General features: G+C 46.0%; 1 protein-coding gene and 3 non-coding genes across 4 annotated transcripts in view; 1 reads left to right on the forward strand and 3 right to left on the reverse strand.

Annotated features, from left to right (window-relative positions):
- LOC140732891 (uncharacterized) overlaps positions 1–17,035 on the forward strand; it is a 795,520-nt gene that overhangs the window by 112,737 nt on the left and 665,748 nt on the right. The gene's annotated exons all lie outside the window — the stretch shown is intronic.
- On the reverse strand, positions 2,831–2,904 carry trnan-guu (transfer RNA asparagine (anticodon GUU)). Its single transcript has one exon. It is a non-coding gene; the product is annotated as a tRNA-Asn (tRNA).
- trnan-guu (transfer RNA asparagine (anticodon GUU)) lies at positions 6,182–6,255 on the reverse strand. Its single transcript has one exon. It is a non-coding gene; the product is annotated as a tRNA-Asn (tRNA).
- On the reverse strand, positions 14,423–14,496 carry trnan-guu (transfer RNA asparagine (anticodon GUU)). The gene has a single exon. It is a non-coding gene; the product is annotated as a tRNA-Asn (tRNA).

Genomic DNA, 17,035 nt, shown 5'->3' on the forward strand with positions numbered 1-17,035 from the left:
CCTCTGCAAGATGGCTTGAGCTGAGTGAAGGTACTGATTTCACTCGCCCTCTCCTTTCTGAGTTCAGGGCAGACGTGCGCAAAATGGAAGAGATTCGGTTGAGTGTAGCGTTGATGGTAGAGGAAGGGAGACGCATTTCGATGAAAAAGGAGGGTATCTTCTTTGTTCTCGAATGAACGCCTCATCCTGAGAGCAGCAACGACGGAGACGGAGGGTTTGAGAGAAGGGGGTTGTATTTTTACAAGTGTTAGTGTGGGAACAGGTGTAGTCCAGAAAGCTGTGAGTTTGTGGTTTATAATTAGACAGCAGTTATTGTCTACAAAGATAAAGATATAGAGATCGAGAAAGACGGGGGCAAGTTTTGGATATGGGGCAGGTAAATTTGAAGACGGGGTGAACGTTGGAGGCAAAGAAATGAATTGTATGAGTTAGGCATGGGTGCAGGAAGCAACAGCAATGCAGTCGTTGATGTGGCGGAGGAAACGTTGGGAGCGATACCAATGTAGCCTTGGATCAAAGACTGTTCCCCGTAGCCGACAAAAATGCAGACATGGCTGACACTCTTGCGAGTGCCCATGGCTACACCTTTTGTTTGAAGGATGTGTGAAGATCCGAAAGAGAAATTATTAGGAGCGATGACAGGTTCCGCCAATCGGAGGTGAAAGGTGGTGGAGGGGAGATTGCTGGGTCTGGTCTCCAGATGGAAACGAAGAGCGTTGCCGCCTTCCTGGTGCGGGCTGCAGGTGTATCTCTACTGGAAATCCATAGTAAAAATAATATGATCGGATTCGGGAAATTTGACATCATTGAAAAGATCAATAGCGTGTGATGTGTCACGTCGGAGGTAGGAAGAGACTGAACCAGTGGGGAAAAACTGTGTTGAAGCATGCAGTGGTATGTTCAGTATGGCAGGATCAAGCAGAAAAAATGGGTCTATCTGGACAAACAAGTTTGTGGCTCTTGGGTAAGGTCTAGAAACAGGAACGAAGCGCCTCGGCTGTTGGCAATGGATGGGATATCCTCAGACAAAATAAGGTCGGAGATGGTGTGGGTACTGTTCCGGGGAAAATTAAAGGAGATGTCTCACCCTTGTCGTTGGGCCTCAGCAAGATAGGGTCAGTCCGGCACTACTACTAAAGCACCCCCCTTATCTGCGGGTTGGATGGTGAATATCGGATTAGTGCGGAGAGAGTGAAGAGCAGAACGTTGGAAGCGGTGACTGGGAATTGGAGAGAGGGCTGGTGAAGACGAGGTGCTTGGTGTCCCGTCGGCAATTGGGAATGAAAAGATCCAGAACAGGCATAGGTGGACAGCAGGATGTCCAGGTTGAAGACGGGAGAACAGGTCTTCGATGTGGAGTGAAGGGTCCTTGCCAAAGATGTAGCCCAGGCACGGATGCTGTGGAGAGAGCTAAGCGTCACAGCGGGCGCGGAACTCACTGAGTTCTGGGCGCAAGGGGACAAAGGTAAGGCCTTTATTGAGAACAGAACGTTTTGACTCAGAGGGGAAGGTAGGAAGAAATGGTGACGACCAGGCTAGGATGAGAGCTGGGATCTGATGGGGAAGGGGTTGGTAGAGTCAGCGGAGAGGGGAGAGTTGAGGTGCTCAGGAAAGGTGGAGGAAAATGGAGGATCCGAGGACCCAGGGGCTGGTGGCGGGGCCTGAGAGATACAGAGGTGGGGAGGACAAATGAGAAACCCAGCGGCAGAGAGTTTTTCCTGTTCCAGCGTTCTGTAGGAGGACCCGCTGTGTCTCTTTGCCTTCCTGTTCTTTGTCTTCGGGTTGTTACTTCGGATATAAACAAAGGAATTTCTCCAAATGCTGGAAATCCGGAGCACAAAATGCTGTGAATCACCAGGTCAGGCAGCGTCTGTGGACAGTTCATGTCTCACGACGGGACACTACATAGATGTCCCGTTGATTTCATCCCGTATTTAGTCTGTGTTATTTCGGAGAGCCTTGGATGTAACTAGTAGTGGCCACAGCCTGAGGTGTAGCGGAGAATACACCCACACTCTGTAATTTATTTTTCCAATCCTGATGTCTCGTTCTCTTCCCGATCCGTCTATGTGATCAAATGAATGTCGAATTGGGAAGTGAACTGAATTCTGTCAGTGTTTAAAGATCAGTAGCTGACTGGGAAACTGAACTTCTACCTGTCAGCAGTCCTCGCGATACTTTGCAGGGTCTTGTCGTCAGATGGCCTGGCAATTATTGTACAAAATGGAGAAGTGAGTGGGTAGAACACTCTCAGTGGGGCTCCTGTAGTTATAATCCGGTTTGAGGAAGGTCTGCTGGCCTCAATCTTCCCAGGACGTGGAGACGCTGGTCTACTTTTAGACGAAACTGGTGTCGTTGTGAGACCAGGTTAGGACGATCAGAATATGCACTTCCAGAAACATAGGAACAGAATGAAAGACAAGTTTTCACTGTACCCGTGTACGCTATCTCTGTAAGTTACAAAAATTTAATTCCCACTGCACTTGGTACGGCAGCAGCAGGGACCGCCCTCTACCGGTCAGAACAGCGTTTCCCAATCTACCTCATTAAGATGCTGAAACTAATTATTTATCTCACTGTGCTTTCTCTATCGTTGTTACATTTTATTCTGCATTCTGTTATTGCTTTACGTTGTTCTCTTTCCATGCACTGTGTAATGGTTTGATCTACAGGAACGGTGTGAAATAGAAGCTATTCACTGTATCTCGCTACGTACCTCAAACAATTTTAATCCCCACTGAACGTGATGCGGCAGTAGCAGGGAGTGCTGGACACGGCACCGTTTCCCAGTTGGCAATCCAACACACAGCAAAAGCTGCCGGTTCACCAGCGTCCCTGGGTGGGCTCGAACCACCAACCTTTCGGTTAACAGCCGAACGCGCTCACCGATTGCGCCACAGAGACAAGCTGGAGAAGGTTTTAATAAATTGCCCATTCCGGCGTTGGACGATGGTGACTAGTAATCGATGCTCTGATTCGGCTTTTCACAATCTGCATGAATAGTTTTCATCAGATGGTGACGGACAACATAAAACAGAAAACGTTAGAACCACATACTTGTCAGAATTAGAAGGGTAAATAGCAATAGATTCGCAGTGCGTCACCAAAACATTTGGCCACGAGTACACACTCTGCAAAGAAAGACATTTTACATTCGGAAGTAATCGATGAGGAAAGCACCGATCCCGGGGTCAGAGAAACAGGACTGTTCCTGAATTAAAAGTTGAAACTGCCAGAAATAATCCGCAGCTTAGTCAGCGTCTGTGGAGACAGAAACAGAGTTCACGTTTCAGGTCGATGACCTTTTCCTGAGCCCCGAGCTCGCCGTTAGACGTAAGGACTCTCACGAAGCCTCTGCAAGATGGCTTGAGCTGAGTGAAGGTACTGATTTCACTCGCCCTCTCCTTTCTGAGTTCAGGGCAGACGTGCGCAAAATGGAAGAGATTCGGTTGAGTGTAGCGTTGATGGTAGAGGAAGGGAGACGCATTTCGATGAAAAAGGAGGGTATCTTCTTTGTTCTCGAATGAACGCCTCATCCTGAGAGCAGCAACGACGGAGACGGAGGGTTTGAGAGAAGGGGGTTGTATTTTTACAAGTGTTAGTGTGGGAACAGGTGTAGTCCAGAAAGCTGTGAGTTTGTGGTTTATAATTAGACAGCAGTTATTGTCTACAAAGATAAAGATATAGAGATCGAGAAAGACGGGGGCAAGTTTTGGATATGGGGCAGGTAAATTTGAAGACGGGGTGAACGTTGGAGGCAAAGAAATGAATTGTATGAGTTAGGCATGGGTGCAGGAAGCAACAGCAATGCAGTCGTTGATGTGGCGGAGGAAACGTTGGGAGCGATACCAATGTAGCCTTGGAACAAAGACTGTTCCCCGTAGCCGACAAAAATGCAGACACGGCTGACACTCTTGCGAGTGCCCATGGCTACACCTTTTGTTTGAAGGATGTGTGAAGATCCGAAAGAGAAATTATTAGGAGCGATGACAGGTTCCGCCAATCGGAGGTGAAAGGTGGTGGAGGGGAGATTGCTGGGTCTGGTCTCCAGATGGAAACGAAGAGCGTTGCCGCCTTCCTGGTGCGGGCTGCAGGTGTATCTCTACTGGAAATCCATAGTAAAAATAATATGATCGGATTCGGGAAATTTGACATCATTGAAAAGATCAATAGCGTGTGATGTGTCACGTCGGAGGTAGGAAGAGACTGAACCAGTGGGGAAAAACTGTGTTGAAGCATGCAGTGGTATGTTCAGTATGGCAGGATCAAGCAGAAAAAATGGGTCTATCTGGACAAACAAGTTTGTGGCTCTTGGGTAAGGTCTAGAAACAGGAACGAAGCGCCTCGGCTGTTGGCAATGGATGGGATATCCTCAGACAAAATAAGGTCGGAGATGGTGTGGGTACTGTTCCGGGGAAAATTAAAGGAGATGTCTCACCCTTGTCGTTGGGCCTCAGCAAGATAGGGTCAGTCCGGCACTACTACTAAAGCACCCCCCTTATCTGCGGGTTGGATGGTGAATATCGGATTAGTGCGGAGAGAGTGAAGAGCAGAACGTTGGAAGCGGTGACTGGGAATTGGAGAGAGGGCTGGTGAAGACGAGGTGCTTGGTGTCCCGTCGGCAATTGGGAATGAAAAGATCCAGAACAGGCATAGGTGGACAGCAGGATGTCCAGGTTGAAGACGGGAGAACAGGTCTTCGATGTGGAGTGAAGGGTCCTTGCCAAAGATGTAGCCCAGGCACGGATGCTGTGGAGAGAGCTAAGCGTCACAGCGGGCGCGGAACTCACTGAGTTCTGGGCGCAAGGGGACAAAGGTAAGGCCTTTATTGAGAACAGAACGTTTTGACTCAGAGGGGAAGGTAGGAAGAAATGGTGACGACCAGGCTAGGATGAGAGCTGGGATCTGATGGGGAAGGGGTTGGTAGAGTCAGCGGAGAGGGGAGAGTTGAGGTGCTCAGGAAAGGTGGAGGAAAATGGAGGATCCGAGGACCCAGGGGCTGGTGGCGGGGCCTGAGAGATACAGAGGTGGGGAGGACAAATGAGAAACCCAGCGGCAGAGAGTTTTTCCTGTTCCAGCGTTCTGTAGGAGGACCCGCTGTGTCTCTTTGCCTTCCTGTTCTTTGTCTTCGGGTTGTTACTTCGGATATAAACAAAGGAATTTCTCCAAATGCTGGAAATCCGGAGCACAAAATGCTGTGAATCACCAGGTCAGGCAGCGTCTGTGGACAGTTCATGTCTCACGACGGGACACTACATAGATGTCCCGTTGATTTCATCCCGTATTTAGTCTGTGTTATTTCGGAGAGCCTTGGATGTAACTAGTAGTGGCCACAGCCTGAGGTGTAGCGGAGAATACACCCACACTCTGTAATTTATTTTTCCAATCCTGATGTCTCGTTCTCTTCCCGATCCGTCTATGTGATCAAATGAATGTCGAATTGGGAAGTGAACTGAATTCTGTCAGTGTTTAAAGATCAGTAGCTGACTGGGAAACTGAACTTCTACCTGTCAGCAGTCCTCGCGATACTTTGCAGGGTCTTGTCGTCAGATGGCCTGGCAATTATTGTACAAAATGGAGAAGTGAGTGGGTAGAACACTCTCAGTGGGGCTCCTATAGTTATAATCCGGTTTGAGGAAGGTCTGCTGGCCTCAATCTACCCAGGACGTGAAGACGCTGGTCTACTTGTTGACGAAACTGGTGTCGTTGTGAGACCAGGTTAGGTCGTTCACAATATGCACTTCCAGAAACATAGGAACAGAACGAAAGACAAGTTTTCTCTGTACCCGTGTACGCTATCTCTGTAAGTGACAAAAATTTAATTTCCACTGAACTCGGTCCGGCAGCAGCAGGGACCGCCCTCTACCGGCCAGAACAGCGTTTCCCAATCTACTTCATTATGATGCCGAACCTAATTATTTATCTCACTGTGCTTTCTCTGTCGCTGTTACATTTTATTCTGCATTCTGTTATTGCTTTACATTGTTCCCTTTCCATGCACTGTGTAATGGTTTGATCTCCAGGAACAGTGTGAAAAAGAAGCTTTTCACTATATCTCGGTACGTACCTTAAACAATTGTAATCCCCACTGAACGTGATGCGGCAGTAGCAGGGAGCGCTGGACACGGCACCGTTTCCCAGTTGGCAATCCAACACACAGCAAAAGCTGCCGGTTCACCAGCGTCCCTGGGTGGGCTCGAACCACCAACCTTTCGGTTAACAGCCGAACGCGCTCACCGATTGCGCCACAGAGACAAGCTGGAAAAGGTTTTAATAAATTGCCCATTCCGGCGTTGGACGATGGTAGTAATCGATGCTCTGATTCGGCTTTTCACAATCTGCATGAATAGTTTTCATCAGATGATGACGGACAACAGAAAACAGAAAACGTTAGAACCACATACTTGTCAGAATTAGAAGGGTAAATACCAATAGATTCTCAGTGCGTCGACAAAACATTCGGCCACGAGTACACACTCTGCAAAGAAAGACATTTTACATTGGGATGTAATCGCTGTGTCCAAGGACAGATGAGGAAAGCACGGATCCCGGGGTCAGAGAAACAGGAAAGTTCCTGAATTAAAAGTTGAAACTGCCAGAAATAATCCGCAGCTTAGTCAGCGTCTGTGGAGACAGAAACAGAGTTCACTTTTCAGGTTGATGACCTTTTCCTGAGCCCCGAGCTCGCCGTTAGACGTAAGGACTCTCACGAAGCCTCTGCAAGATGGCTTGAGCTGGGTGAAGGTACTGATTTCATTCGCCCTCTCCTTTATGACACTTTGAATTGCACCTTTTAAATCGAGCACAGAACAGCCTTTGTCTAACATTTAAAATGTGACAGTGTCGGATGAAGCAAATATTTCCGGAAACACCGGCGTCTGTCATCGCGTGTCACGCCAAGTGACTCTGAGATACGAAGTCGCTGAGTGGATATTTCACGAAGCTGAACACAAAGTTCCTTTTCTTCTCCGCAGACTCTCCCTTCCCGCTGTCACTGATGACTGGGTTGTCCCACATTCGCAAAAACGATGATCACATCAACCTCAAACTCAGACTCAACCTCTGTAACGGTTCACAATTTGTTTGGAATATTTGAGTTGCAAGTGCATTTAACGTGGAAACATTTCTCTGTCGGGTGAAATTAACCCGCGTCTTCCCCGTGATAGACGGGGACACTAACCACTATTCTAACGAGAAACCAATGCGAAAGAGCTATCTGTTACCGGGATGTACGAGCACAGAATAGCTGAAAGCGTTACCCCGATGCTTGATCATTGACTGTGCACAGGCATGCCCTCTTCAGCATTTGTATGAGACCGTGTGATTATAAGACATTGGAGCAGAAATAGGCCATTCAGCCCATGGAGTCTGCTCCGACATAAGTCATGGCTGAACCCGCATACCACTCAATCCCATACACATGGTTTCTCGCCATATCCTTTGACGCCCTGAACGATCAGCAAACTATCAACTTCCGCCTTAAATACACCATAGCCCTTGACTTCCACCGCAGTCTGTGGCAGAATATTTACTCTCTGTTTAAAAAAAAAATCCTTCGTACATCTTTTCTAAAAGATCGCCCCTGAATTTTGAGGCTGTGTCCATCAGTTGGATACCACGACCACAGGAAACATCCTTTCCACATCCGCCTTTTCTAGTCCTTCTCATATTCTGTAGGTTTCAATGAAATCCGCCGCATTTTTCTAAACTCCAGTGAGTACAGGCTCAAACCTGCCGAACGGTATTCACACGCTAAATCCTCAGCTCCAGAAATCATCTTTGTGAAACTTCTCTGGGCTCTCTTCCATAACAGAACATCCTTTCTGAGATACGGGGGTTAAAAGCGTCGACAATACTCCAAATGCGGCCTGACTAGTGTCTCATAGATCCTCAGCATTATCTCCTTGCCTTTTAATATTTTATTGCCATTGAAATAAATCCTAATATTGTATTTGCCATATTTACCAAAGACTCCAGCTGTGAATTAATCTTCTGAGAGCCTTGCACGAGGCGTCTGCACGTGTAATGTTTAAACTTTCTTCCCATTTAGATACGAGTCAGTACTATTGTTCCTTTTACCAAATTGCATTATTGTACAATTCCAAAACTGTATTCCAGCTGCCTCTTTTTTGCCCAATCTTCCAATTGCTTAAGTCCAGACGCAATTATATTGCTTCATCAGCACTACCTACTCCACCCCATCTATCTTTGCATCATTCGCAAACTTTGCCATCAATTCTATAATCTAAATCACTGACAAATAATGTGAACAGTATACAATTATGTCCCCCGAGGAACACCACTGGTCAGTCGGAGGCAACTAGAAAAGTGTCCTATATTCCCACTCGCTGCCATCTGTCTGTCAGCCATCCCTCTATGCATGCCAGCGTATTTCTTCAACACCCTCGGATTTTATCTTCTTAGGCAGCCTCATGTGACGGACTTTATCAAATGCAATTTGAAAATCTAAGTAAATGTCACCCACTGCCTCTCCTATAACCGCCTTGCCTGTTACATCCTCGGAAAAACTCTAACAGCTTTTTCAGGGAAGATTTCGCTTCACAGAGACCTGTCTGAATTTGTCTTATTTTATCTTTAGTCTCCAAGTATCCTGAAGCCTCATCCTTAATAATAGACTTCAACATTTTCCCAACCACTAAGGTGAATCTCACTGGCCTCTTATTTCCTTCCTTTTGCCTTCCGCTCTTCTGAAAGGATGGATGACATATGCACCTTTCCGACCTTCCGGAACCCGGCCAGAATCGAGTGTTTCATGAAAGATCAAACCAATGCATGAGCTATCTCTTCAGCAACCCCATTCCTACTCTGGGATGTAGTCCGTCTGGTTCAGATGACTTATCAACCTTATCACCTTTCAGATTTACTGACACCATTGACTTGTAATGGCAACAGCAACCACTCCTGCTGCCTGACATTCACGGACCTGTGACACACAGTTAGTGTCTTCCATAATGAAGTCTGTTACAAAGTACTTATTAGATTCAGAGGCCATTTCTTTGACGCCATTACTACCTCACCAGAATAACTTACCAGTGATGCGATATCAACCCTCACTTCCATTTTACTTTTCATATCCTGCTTTATATTAGTGGCTAGTTTGCCTTCACATTTCATCTTTTCCCTTTTTCCAGTTTTTCTTTAGTTGCCTTTTGTTTTATTTTAAAAGCCTCTCAATCATCCAACTTCGCACGCACTTCTGCTACATTATAAGGCCTTTACCTGGTTTTTGCCGCGTCCTTAAATTCCCTTGTCAGCTATGGTCGCCTACCCCTGCTATTTGAGAACTTCTGTGGTTCATATCTATCCAGCGCTTTGTGAACAATCTCCCTGAAATCCACCTGTGCAAGCTCCTCACAACTGGCTTATGTTTCACCCTCTCAAACTGCTGTACGAATCCAATCATGTTATAATCACACGCTCCTTAGCGTTCCTTTACCTTACACTCTGGAATTAAAAAACAGGATTATTACACAACACCCAATCGAAGACAGCCTTTTCCCGAGTAGGCACAAGCAATTGCAGCCCTAAAAAGCTATCTCGGTGGCATTTAATAAATTCCTTCTCTTGCGATCCGACACCAAGTTGTCTTTCCCAATCCCCTTGCCTATTTGTCCCCCATTACATTGAGACGTTACCCTTATTATGCACTCTTTCCAGCTCCCCTTACAATCTCAACACCACATCTTGGTTACTATTTCGAGGCTAATATATGATTCCCATATTAGACTCTTTTTTACCCTTCAGTTGCTTGCCCTCCCCCTCCCCCCACAGAGAATCAACATTATTTGACCCTCTGTCATCTCTTTCTTACCAACGAAGCCTAGGACTTCCTGCCTGTACTTTCGATATAAAATATATCCTTTGATGTTAAAATCCCATTTATTGTTTTCTTTGAGCCACGACAAGGTGATGCCCACAACGTCATACCGACCAATCTCTAATTGCGTCAGGAGTTCGTCCACTTTAATCGGAATGCTACGCGAATTCAAATACAGAACCTTCAGTTCTGCATGCTTTTCACTATTGACTTTTGCCTCTGTGCTACAATTTCACTCTTTGCACCATCCGCAATTGCACCCAATAATTGCATTGTCCTTCCTTACGTTAATATTATACCCGTCATCACTTGTAAACTTGCTGGCTCGTCCTCATCTCCATCATGCTGGTTCCCATCTCCCTGAAAGGGGTTGCGTAGCCATGGACAACGTGCAACAGCGTCTGTAGTTTCTGGGGGAATACTTTCATCGCCCCATTTTAGTCACACGGTAACTTGGATTAGACATATCAAGGCACACTTCCTGAAGCAATCGGAGAACCCTAGTGTTAGGGGATATCTTTGAAACATAGGAGCTCACGGGATGCTAGAAATGCCCTTTGTAGTACTGGCTGAGGATCAGAAGGAAGATATCGGATCTCAATGGGAATTAAAGAATACGGAAAAACGTGTCTAGAGTGGACGTGGTGAGGATGTTCCCATTACTAAGAGAGACTGGGATCTGTGGGCTCTGCCTTAGAACAAAGGCTGACTGAGAGGATATCTTCAGTCAGGTGACGGTGATTTCTGGGATTGATTGCCGCAGCGGGCAATGGAAGAACTTATTCGGTGCATTTAAGACAGAGATATATGGGGTCGAGATTGGTAAAGGAGTTACGAACTAATGGGAGACGGCAGGTCAAGAATTTCTAGAAAAAAAACTATGACTGAATAGCTGAGTCATCTTGATCAGTGAAGTAATTCTGACCCAGTTTTTTGAAAACATATGGCCACTGGTTCGTCTGGGGGCTCCAGTGGGGTGGGGGGAGTATTCTCTCGGTCCAGATCATTAATTCCCTATCTTTCTCCTAACTAACTTTGATTGTGCCACGGTTTTCCGACCTGTAATTTCCCATTTGCTCCTAATTATCTCCGATGACGACACACCTGGTTTCCATCAAGACCAGCAGCATAAGAACCCCAGCGTTACAACCACTAGTCTCCAGATCGTTGGTTTTGCCTGTGTGGCAATTAACGTTTCCCGGCCGCTTAGGACCGTGTGTTCTAAGTTTTGCTCCAGTTGCAAGGATTACATTTGAACCTCGGTCCCTCTGTGTCAAGGCTCCGTGTCAAGATCCCTCCTGTTTGCTGTTCAGCGTTCACGTCCGCGTAAGCATCCTAACTGAATCGCCGTGCCTGTGTCCTGCACTTGCGTTTAATTTATTCGCTCATTGCAAGGGCCCATCACCGGCTGTCGGAATTGGATTGGGAAGCGGAATTAAAATGGGTGACTACTGGGAGATTTCGCTTTTTCTGGTAGGTGCTCGGTGAAGCAGACTCACTGAAATGTAAAATGACTCACTGATGACTCGGACAGAGTCACAGGTGAAGTGTCGCCTCACTTGGAAGGACTTTTTGACGGAGGAGGTGTAAGGGCAGGTGTATCACTGGTTTCGCTTGCAAGAGTAAGTGGCAGGAGAGAAGGCGGGGGAGAGGGACGAACGGAAAAGTGATTTACGTAGGGAGCGATCGTTGCTTAAAGCAGAAATGGGTGGGGCTGAGTAAGCGGTGTTTGGTGGCGAAATCTCGCTGGTGATGGCGGAAGTTACGCAGAATCAAGCTCTGGACGCCGAGGCCGGTGAGGTGGCAGGCGTGCACAAGACGAAAACTATCACTGGTGGAGAGGCTGGAGGATGAGTTCAGGGCAGACGTGCGCAAAATGGAAGAGATTCGGTTGAGTGGAGCGTTGATGGTAGAGGAAGGGAGACGCATTTCGATGAAAAAGGAGGGTATTTTCTTTGTTCTCGAATGAAACGCCTCATCCTGAGAGCAGCAACGACGGAGACGGAGGGTTTGAGAGAAGGGGATGGTATTTTTACAAGTGATAGTGTGGGAACAGGTATAGTCCAGAAAGCTCTGAGTTTGTGGTTTATAATTAGAAATCAGTCTATGTCTCCAAAGATAAAGATAGAGAGATGGCGAAAGAGGGAGTCGTTTTGGATATGGGGCAGGTAAATTTGAAGATGAGGTGAAAGTTGGAGGCAAAGGAGATGAATTGGATTTGTTCGGCATGGGTGCTGGAAGCAACGGCAATGCAGTCGTTGATGTGGCGTAGGAAACGCTGGGAGCGATACCACTGTAGACTTGAAACATGGCTGACACTCTTGCGAGTGCCCATGGCTACATCTTTTGTTTGAAGGAAGTGTGAAGAAGCGAAGGAGAAATTATTAAGAGTGAGGACAGGTTCCGCCAATCGGAGGTGAAAGGTGGTGGAGGGGAGCTGGCTGGGTCTGGTCTCCAGATGGAAACGAAGAGCTTTGTCGCCTTCCTGGAGCGGGCTGGAGGTGGATCTCTAGCAGAAATCCGTAGTAAAAATAATATGATCGGAGTCGGGAAATTTGACATCATTTAAAATATCAATAGCGTGTGATGTGTCACGGTCGGAAGTAGGAAACCAGTGGGGGAAAACTGTCGAGGCATGCAGTGGTATCTTCAGTATGGCAGGAACAAGCAGAAAAAATGGGTCTATCTGGACAAACCGGTTTGTGGATCTTGGGTAAGGTCTAGATACATGAACGAAGCGCCTCGGCTGTTGGCAATGGATGGGATATCCTCAGACAAAATAAGTTCGGAGATGGTGTGGGTCCTGTTCGAGGGGTAAGTTAAAGAAGATGTCTTTCCCTTGTCGTTGGGACTCAACAAGATAGGGTCAGTCCGGCACTACTACTAAAGCACCCCCCTTATCTGCGGGTTGGATGGTGAATATCGGATTAGTGCGGATGGAGTGCAGAGAAGAACGGTGGAAGCGGTGACTGGGAATTGGAGAGAGGGCTGGTGATGTTGAGGATCTTGGTGTCCTGTCGGCAATTGGGAAGAAAAGATCCAGAACAGGCATAGGTGGACAACAGGATGTCCAGGTTGAAGACGGGAGAACAGGTCTTCGATGTGGAGTGAAGGGTCCTTGCCAAAGATGTAGCCCAGGCACGGAGGCTGTGGAAAGAGCTAGCGTCACGGCGGGTGCGGAACTCACTGACTTCTGGGCGCAAGGGGACAAAGGTAAGGCCTTTATTGAGAACGGAACGTTTTGACTCAGAGGGGATGGTCGGAAGGAATGGTGACGACCCGGCTTGGATGTGAGCTGGGATCTGATGGGGAAGGGGTTGGTAGAGTCAAAGGAGAGAGGAGAGTTGAGGTGTTCAGGAAAGGTGGAGAAAGATGGAGGATCCGAGGACCCAGGGGCTGGTGGCGGGGCCTGAGAGATACAGAGGTGGGGAGGACAAATGAGAAACCCAGCGGCAGAGCGTTTTTCCTGTTCCAGCGTTCTGTAGGAGCACCCGCTGTGTCTCTTTGCCTTCCTATTCTTTGTCTTCGGGTTGTTACTTCGGTTATAAACAAAGGGAATTCTCCAGATGCTGGAAATCCGGAGCACAGAATGCTGGGAATCACCAGGTCAGGCAGCGTGTATGGACAGTTGATGTCTCACGACGGGACACTACATAGATGCTCCTTGACCGGTTGATTTCATCCGTATTTAGTCTGTGTTATTTCGGAGAGCCTTGGATGTAACTAGGAGTGGCCACAGCCTGAAGTGTAGCGGAGAATACACCCATACTCTACAATTTATGTTTCCAATCTTGATATCTCGCTCTCTTCCGGTTCCGTCTATGTAATCAAATGAATGTCGAATTGGGAAGTGAACTGAATTCTGTCAGTGTTGAAAGATCAGCTGCTCACTGGGAATCTGAACTTCTACCTGTCAGCAGTCCTCGCGATACTTTGCAGGGTCTTGCCGTCAGATGGCCTGGCAAATATTGTACCAGATGGAGAAGCGAGTGGGTAGAACACTCTTAGTGGAGCTCCTGTAGTTATAATGAGGGTTGAGGAAGCTCTGCTGGCCTCAATCTTCCCAGGACTCGGAGACGCTGGTCTGCTTATTGATGAATCTGGTGTCGTTGAGAGACCAGGTTAGGTCGTTCAGAATATGCACTTCCAGAAACATAGGAACAGAATGAAAGACAAGTTTTCTCTGTACCCGTGTACTCTATCTTTGTAAATGACAAAATTTTAATTCCCACTGAACTCGGTACGGCAGCAGCAGGGACCGCCCTCTACCGGCCAGAGCAGCGTTTCCCAATCTACCTCATTATGATGCCGAACCTAATTATTTATCTCACTGTGCTTTATCTGTCGCTGTTAAATTTTATTCTGCTTTCTCTTATTGCTTTACATTGTTCTCTTTCCATGCACTGTGTAATGGTTTGATCTCCAGGAACGGTGTGAAAGAGAAGCTTTTCACTGTATCTCGGTATGTACCTTAAACAATTTTAATCCCCACTGAACGTGATGCGGCAGTAGCAGGGAGTGCTGCACACGGCACCGTTTCTCAGTTGGCAATCCAACACACAGCAAAAGCTGCCGGTTCACCAGCGTCCCTGGGTGGGTTCGAACCACCAACCTTTCGGTTAACAGCCGAACGCGCTCACCGATTGCGCCACAGAGACAAGCTGGAGAAGGTTTTAATAAATTGTCCATTCCGGCGTTGGACGATGGTTACAAGTAATCGATGCTCTCATTCGGCTTTTCACAATCTGCATGAATAGTTTTCATCAGATGGTGACGGACAACATAAAACAGAAAACGTTAGAACCACATACTTGTCAAAATTAGAAGGGTAAATAGCAATAGATTCTTAGTGCGTCAGCAAAACATTCGGCCACGAGTACACACTCTGCAAAGAAAGACATTTTACATTCGGAAGTAATCGCTGTGTCCAAGCACAGATGAGGAAAGCACCGATCCCGGGGTCAGAGAAACAGGACTGTTCCTGAATTAAAAGTTGAAACTGCCAGAAATAATCCGCAGCTTAGTCAGCGTCTGTGGAGACAGAACCAGAGTTCACGTTTCAGGTCGATGACCTTTTCCTGAGTCCCGAGCTCGCCGTTAGACGTAAGAACTCTCACGAAGCCTCTGCAAGATGGCTTGAGCTGGGTGAAGGTACTGATTTCCCTCGCCCTCTCCTTTCTGACACTTTGAATTGCACCCTTTAAATCGAGCACAGAACAGCCTTTGTCTAACATTTAAAATGTGACAGTGTCGGATGAAGCAAATATTTCCGGAAACACCGGCGTCTGTCATCGCGTGTCACGCCAAGTGACTCTGAGATACGAAGTCGCTGAGTGGATATTTCACGAAGCTCAACACAAAGTTCCTTTTCTTCTCGGCAGACTCTCCCTTCCCGCTGTCACTGCTGACTGGGTTGTCCCACATTCCCAAAAACGATGATCACATCAACCTCAAACTCGGACTCAACCTCTGTAACGGTTCACAATTTGTTTGGAATATTTGAGTTGCAAGTGCATTTAACGTGGAAACATTTCTCTGTCGGGTGAAATTAACCCGCGTCTTCCCCGTGATAGACGGGGACACTAACCACTATTCTAACGAGAAACCAATGCGAAAGAGCTATCTGTTACCGGGATGTACGAGCACAGAATAGCTGAAAGCGTTACCCCGATGCTTCCTTTCTGAGATACGGGGGTTAAAAGCGTTGACAATACTCCAAATGCGGCCTGACTAGTGTCTCATAGAGCCTCAGCATTATCTCCTTGTCTTTTACTATTTGATTCCCATTGAAATAAATCCTAATATTGCATTTGCCATATTTACCAAAGGCTCAAGCTGTGAATTAACCTTCTGAGAGCCTTGCACGAGGCGTCTGCACGTGTGATGCTTAAACCTTCTTCACATTTAGATACTAGTCTGTACTATTGTTCCTTTTACCAAATTACATTATCGTACAATTCCAAAACTGTATTCCAGCTGCCTCTTTTTTTGTCCAATCTTCCAATTGCTTAAGTCCGGCTGCAGTTGGATTGCTTCGTCAGCCCTACCTACTCCACCCCATCAATCTTTGCATCATTCACAAACATTTTATTTGACCCTCTGTCATCTCTTTCTTACCAACGAAGCCTAGGAATTCCTGCCTGTATTTTCGATATAAAATATATCCTTTGATGTTAAAATCCCATTTATTGTTTTCTTTGAGCCACGACAAGGTGATGCCCACAATGTCATACCGACCAATCTCTAATTGCGTCAGGAGTTCGTCCACTTTAATCCGAATGCTACGCGAATTCAAATACAGAACCTTCAGTTCTGCATGCTTTGCACTATTGACTTTTGCCTCTGTGCTACAATTTCACTCTTTGAACCATCCACAATTGCGCCCAATAATTGCATTGTCCATCCTTTTTTTTTTTTTTCTAAATTTTATTTAATTAAATTTTTAAATGATTACAAGTGAAGAAAAAAGGATATGTGACCCTTCCCCCCTCCCCTTAATCCCTCCCCCCTAACTTCCCTATATAAAAAAAATTAAGAAAGAAAGAAAAGAAAGAAAGAAAGAGTGCCTGGTTGTTGGAAGGTCTCCACATGCTCCATGGAGTTCTTAATAACTTTAGTATATGTATTTATTTCTTTCCCCAAGTAGCCATTAATTTTCTCTTCAGAGCACCTATATATTTAATCCTGTCTTTTGTAAATAAGGGCCCCAGATTTTCAAAAATGTTTCATATTTATCTCTTAAGTTATAAGTAATTTTTTCTAATGGAATACAGCCATAGATTTCTTTTTTCCAACAATCTATACTTAAATATGTATCTGATTTCCAAGTAATTGCAATAGCCTTTTTGGCTACAGCCAGCGCAATTTTTATAAATTCTTTCTGATATTTATTAAGTTTGAGTTTTGGTTTTGTCCCTTCAATATCACCTAGTAAAAGTAATATTGGATTATGAGGAAGTTTTATTCCCGTAATTTGTTCCAATAAAAGTCTTAAATTTGTCCAAAAAGGTTGAATTTTAGAACAAGACCATGTAGAATGTAAAAATGTACCAGTTTCTTGGTTACATCGGAAACACTGATCAGATAAACTTGGATTTAATTTATTTATTTTTTGTGGTGTAATATATAATTGATGTAAAAAATTATATTGCACTAATCTTAACCGAACATTTATTGTATTTGTCATACTGTCAAGAC

The sequence above is a fragment of the Hemitrygon akajei genome, chromosome 9 (genome assembly GCF_048418815.1).
Source record: "Hemitrygon akajei chromosome 9, sHemAka1.3, whole genome shotgun sequence".
Taxonomy (NCBI): Eukaryota; Metazoa; Chordata; class Chondrichthyes; order Myliobatiformes; family Dasyatidae; genus Hemitrygon; species Hemitrygon akajei.